This window comes from Oncorhynchus mykiss, chromosome 6 (assembly GCF_057628025.1).
Source record: "Oncorhynchus mykiss isolate SJ-2025 chromosome 6, ASM5762802v1, whole genome shotgun sequence".
Lineage (NCBI taxonomy): Eukaryota > Metazoa > Chordata > Actinopteri > Salmoniformes > Salmonidae > Oncorhynchus > Oncorhynchus mykiss.
In genome coordinates this window covers 75,489,837-75,495,836 of record NC_143027.1, presented here as the reverse complement: position 1 = coordinate 75,495,836, position 6,000 = coordinate 75,489,837, and positions in this window count along the sequence as shown.

Here is a 6,000-nt window from a genome sequence, read left to right as displayed (position 1 = left end):
TAGATGGAAAACAGATTTGTGAATATGGGATGAACTCTGGTCTTCACTTTATGACATTTTACAACATCATGTGTAGTTTATATAGTAAGCAAATTCCCAAAGTGGTACTAGTGTGGTACAGTAGGACTATACTGTCAATTTCAGGTGATACTATGTTAAAATGTAATTATATCTAAACCCACAAGGAAGACACTGTTGCCATTATTGTATCTTCATAATAATATATATGTAAGGGGTGTTTAACTGGCGGCAGAGAAGTCAGACGCAGGAGAGAAATAACTGTGTTTCCAACGGCGCAGTTTATTAACAAAACCCACTGGGAAACAGAATAATAAAATAAATGGGTACATAATACCAACACACACCAGGACAGACGAGCACAAACACTTACAATAAACAATCACCCACAAGGACATGAGGGGGAACAGAGGGTTAAATACACACCAGGACAGACGTGCACAAGTACTTACAACAAACAATCACCCACAAGGACATGAGGGGGAACAGAGGGTTAAATACACAACATGTAATTGAACCAGGTGTGATGGAAGACAAGACAAAACCAAAGGAAAATGAAAAGAGGATCAGCGATGGCTAGAAGGTCGGTGACTTCGACCGCCGAACGAACAAGGAGAGGGACCAACTTCGGCGGAAGTCATGACAAATTGTCACATTTCTTCACCTTTATTTAACCAGGTAGGCCAGTTGAGAACAAGTTCTCATTTACAACTGCGACCTGGCCAAGATAAAGCAAAGCAGTGCGACACAATCAACAACACAGAGTTACACATGGGATAAACAAACGTACAGTCAAAAACACAATAGAAAAGACAATATACAGTGTGTGCAAATGTAGTAAGATTAGGGAGGTAAGGCAATAAATAGGCCATAGTAGCGAAATAATTACAATTTAGCAATTAGACACTGGAGTGATAGATGTGCAGAAGATGAATGTGCAAGTAGAGATACTGGGGTGCAAAGAAGCAAAAAATAAATAACAATATGGGGATGAGGTAGTTGGATGGGCTATTTCCAGATGGGCTGTGTACGGGTGCAATGATCGGTAAGCTGCTCTGATAGCTGATGCTTAAAGTTAGTGAGGGAGATATAACTCCAGCTTCAGTGATTTTTTCAATTCGTTCCTGTCATTGGCAGCAGAGAACTGGAAGGAAAGGCGGCCAAATGAGGAGTTGGCTTTGGTGATGACCCGTGAAATATACCTGCTAGAGTGCATGCTACGGGTGGGTGCTGCTATGGTGACCATTGAGCTGAGATAAGGCGGTGCATTACCTAGCAAAGACTTATAGTTGACCTGGAGACAGTGGGTTTGGCGACGAATATGAAGCGAGGGCCAGCCAACGGTAGGTAGGATGGTCAGTTTTACGAGGGTATGTTTGGCAGAATTGGTGAAGTACGCTTTGTTGTGAAATAGGAAGCTGATTCTAGATTTAATTTTGGTTTGGAGATGCTTAATGTGAGTCTGGAAGGAGAGTTTACATTCTAACCAGACACCTAGGTATTTGTAGTTGTCCATATATTCTAAGTCAGAACCGTCCAGAGTAGTGATGCTAGACGGGCGTGTGGGTTCAGGCAGCGATCAGTTGAAGAGCATGCATTTAGTTTTACTTGCATTTAAGAGCAGGTGGAGGCCACGGAAGGAGTGTTTGAAGCTCATCTGGAGATTTGTTAACATAGTGTCCAAAGAAGGGCCAGAATATAAACAGGGGAAGGTGGCTGAGGACCAACCACAGATGGTGGATGACTGCTTTAAGCATTAAAGCATCCCAATGGGCACAGACGTCAGTTCAACATATAGTTTTGATTTACATTTGTCAACTAATGTCTATTCAACGTAGACATACAGAGGCCCATTATCAGCAACCATCACTCCTGTGTTCCAATGGCTGGACTTTTAGGCAGAGTTGCAAAGAAAAAGCCATATCTCAGACTGGCCAGTAAAAAGAAAAGATTTACAAGGGCAAAATAACACAGACACTGGACAGAGGAACTCTGCCTAGAAGGCCAGCATCCCGGAGTCGCCTCTTCACTGTTGACGTTGAGACTGGTGTTTTGCGGGTACTATTTCATGAAGCTGCCAGTTGAGGACTTGAGGACTTGTTTCTCAAACTAGACACTCTAATGTACTTGTCCTCTTGCTCAGTTGTGCACTGGGGCCTCCCACTCCTCTTTCTATTCTGGTTAGTGCCAGTTTGTGCTGTTCTGTGAAGGGAGTAGTACACAGCGCTGTACCAGATCTAAAGTTTCTTGGCAATTTCTCTCATGGAATAGCCTTCATTTCTCAGAACAAGAATAGACTGACGAGTTCCAGAAGAAAGTTATTTGTTTTTGGCCATTTTGAGACTGTAATCAAACCAACAAATGCTGATGCTCCAGATACTCAACTAGTCTAAAGAAGGCTAGTTTTATTGCTTCTTTAATTAGAACAACAGTTTTCAGCTGTGCTAACATAATTGCAAAAGGGTTTTCTAATGATCAATTAGCCTTTAAAAATTATAAACTTGAATTAGCTAACACTAAGTGCCATTGGAACACAGGAGTGATGGTTGTGAAATTGGGCCTCTGTAAACCTATGTAGATATTCCTTATTCCAGCTACAATAGTAATTTACAACATTAACAATATCTGCACTGTATGTCTGATCAATTTGATGTTATTTTAATGGACAACAAATGTTATTTTCTTTCAAAAACAAGGACATTTTTATGTGACCCCAAACTTTTGAACAGTATTGTATATATTCTTATTCCATTCCTTTACTTAGATTTGTGTGTATTAGGGAATTGTTAGATTACATGTTAGATATTGCTGCACTGTCGGAACTAGAAGCACAAGCATTTCGCCACACTGCTGACCATGTGTATGTGACCAATAACATTTGATTTGATTTGATTTGATGCTTTGCCTGTTTGATGGTTCGTCTGAGGGCATAGCGGGATTTCTTAATGCAAGAATGATGTACTGTATGTGACTGATGTTAAACTGAGAAAGTGAAAGGATGGATCCAGTGCTGCCAAGAGTAGTAATCTCCATCATGCGGGAAGTTGTACTGTATGAAGTACTGCTCGACTTTTGACACTCGTTAGGCCAAATAGCCCCCAAAATCCTTCAAATACATTGGGCTGCAAGGGTTTATGGTTTGGAACCAGCTCCATCTTCCATTATTCATCTTAAGGTGTACATTATACTGAAGCCTATCTGCACTACCACCCTAAATAAGTGGATAACCCCTGGAAGGATTGGGAATAAAACCTGAAAAATCTATGTTTTGATAGCTGGAACCATTAAGAGCTTTGACAGGCTGGTACAGTCCAGTTGCTTGTCAAGACGATAGGGAAATCTGCACTGTAGGCCTACCATAGGAGTGGAGAATAGCTGCCCAGACAAATGGTAGCTAAGCTAACAACTCCCCAGGCTCTGGAGCAGAGTGGGAGGCTGCAGACAATGACGGATCCATCCATGCGAATCTAGCCCCCCTGAGCAGCTCCAGCTTCATAGGCTAGCTGTTACCCCCAGTCTAGAGCTGGTCTCCTGGGACAGAGCTGTCTACTATATCCCCCATCACACCACGTCAAACATGTGGAACATTAGGGATCAAAAAGAGTTTCAGAGAGAGGTGGAGAGGATCCTTGTTCCTGTATAAACCAATGAGATATACAGTGTAGCTAGTCTCACACAAAGACTATTAGCGCCAATGTGTATCTATAGCAATGCCTAAATGAATGCACCATCCATACAGTTGTTATAATCATTAAATATTCTCCAAGAATTTCGTCCCCTTCCAAATTAGGAGGAAGGTAGTCTTGCTTGTAAGACTCATGGCGCTCCACAGCGGCTGTGGGGAGAGACTAGGGGAAGATAAAGTAGGTCTACATTTGACATTGTTCCCTTATAAAATCATGGTACAACTGGGGAGAAGGAAACTAAATTATACTACGCTACGCCTTTGATATTGCTGGTATCATCAGGCATCAATGTGTCCCTGGAATAAGACATAAACCTGCAGTGAACTGGGAAGTCACTTTAAAGTCAGATGTAATTAGTCCAAATGAAGTGAGGGATCCACACAGCAGTCAGCAGGTGGCATATGAATACAGCATGGAGGTGACAAAGACCTGAGTTCCTGTCTGATTAATACTGTGGTTGACAGCAGGCATCAGGCTTAACTGGCACATCAAAAGAAACTGCAACACTTGTAAGTAACTTGTGATATTCATCATGCTTCCTTCCACCACTGAGTTTACCCCATACCCCCCTACCTTACCTATCACAGTGTTTCCATTTTTTCGACTGAATCAAGTAATTATTTGTTGTTCGCTGTGTTCATGTTTTTTGGGGTGTAAAATATCTGACTTGATCATTTATCTGCAGATTCTTAAAAGAAAAAGAAAAGCGTGAAAGAAGAAGAAAGACTATCTTACCTCTCTACCTGATGTTCTTTTTGTGTGTGAGGCTTAGTCGGCCCTGGCTGCCTGCGCCTAGCGATCCCAACAATCCCTTTATCTGCCTTTCATTACGGTCTCACTCGCCCTCTTAGCAGAGCGGGTGTCTGGGAGAGACAGTCACTTTCTCCCAGCCTGTGATGTTCCTGCAGATTACAGAGGCGCTTTGAAGCCGCTGCACTCCTCGATGCCGGGGCCTCAGACAGACCCATGCCATCTGCCAGATTGACGCCGAAGCAGCAGAATGGGGCAGAGACGCCCTCTGTTGATCTAGGCCTCTTTTGTCTTTCATGTGTCACATTCGGATGTTGCACCAAAGCCACACCTATGCAATCTGAATCTGCAGCGGGGCCCGCCTGCCCGAGAGACCAGCACACAAACGCATATAGACCAGATGCACGGACGGGATGGGGAGTAATGGGCCTCTGTAATTACTCTTACCTGTGGGCATCTGTCTAGAAATGAGACAATTACTGCGGTCTTCCCCACATGGTATTCTCCCTCCCTCTCTGCCAAGGCCTTGGAAATCACATTCATGTGGGCTATTTATCCCTTACCGGCAGATTGAATTTTATAACACCGTAAGAGCATTAGAGGACAGCATGCAGGCTCATTTTCTAACAGTCCCGGTGTATGTATGCTACAGAAAGGTATAGATGTTACTACCCTTAGGGCAGTTAGTATAGCAGATGGAAAGATACTGTTAAAGTTGCTGCCCTGGGGCAGTTAATTGTTCACTCTGATAAAATAGGCCTTACAGGTTGTTTTGTTACAATTTGGGATGAGTCCATACCGCCTCTCATTATTGGGTGTCAAATTGGGAGTCACAACCTTTGGTTGGAATGTCAGGTTACCACCCAAGTTGGAAGTTCTTTCCCCATAAAATGTGGAACATCAATGAGTGCACAGACAGTGTTACCCCCTCATACAGTACAAATTAGTGTGTCTGGATGGTAAACTCTCATTGGGTTTGCAGACTTCGAGACCATTTCCTAATGGCTGCTACACAGTTTATATGAACTTTTCATACAGCTTAGGATCTGAAAGAGGACCATCACCAGGCTTTGAACACTGGTCCCCTGTATTCTCCCCACCGCAGGACCACTGTCTTCAGAGGCTTATGGAGAAAAAAGTCCAAGAGTGACATAAATCACTGGTTGCCCCCCCCCCCTTCTTGAACGCACACACACACACCTCCTCCCCCTCCTTCTCTTTGTCATACAACACGCAGACACTGTCAACCCCCAACAAGACTCCCCCACAGTCACACATCAGAGTACTCTCCACTCAAACAAAAAATAACTTCCACATCCATTGAAATGGAGCTTTCAAAAACAGAATAATACATTAAAGCACCTTAAAGCACAAGACGTTAAACTATAAAAACATGAAGTAAAGCCCAATAAAATATACATTACAGTAATTGGATCAGAGAAGACTAGGTCTGACGATGGGAAGCGGGAGATGCTAATGACAGCACATAAAATGACCTCATGCAGCACTTCAAACGTGGCTCTGCATTGATTCTCCTCTATCTGTA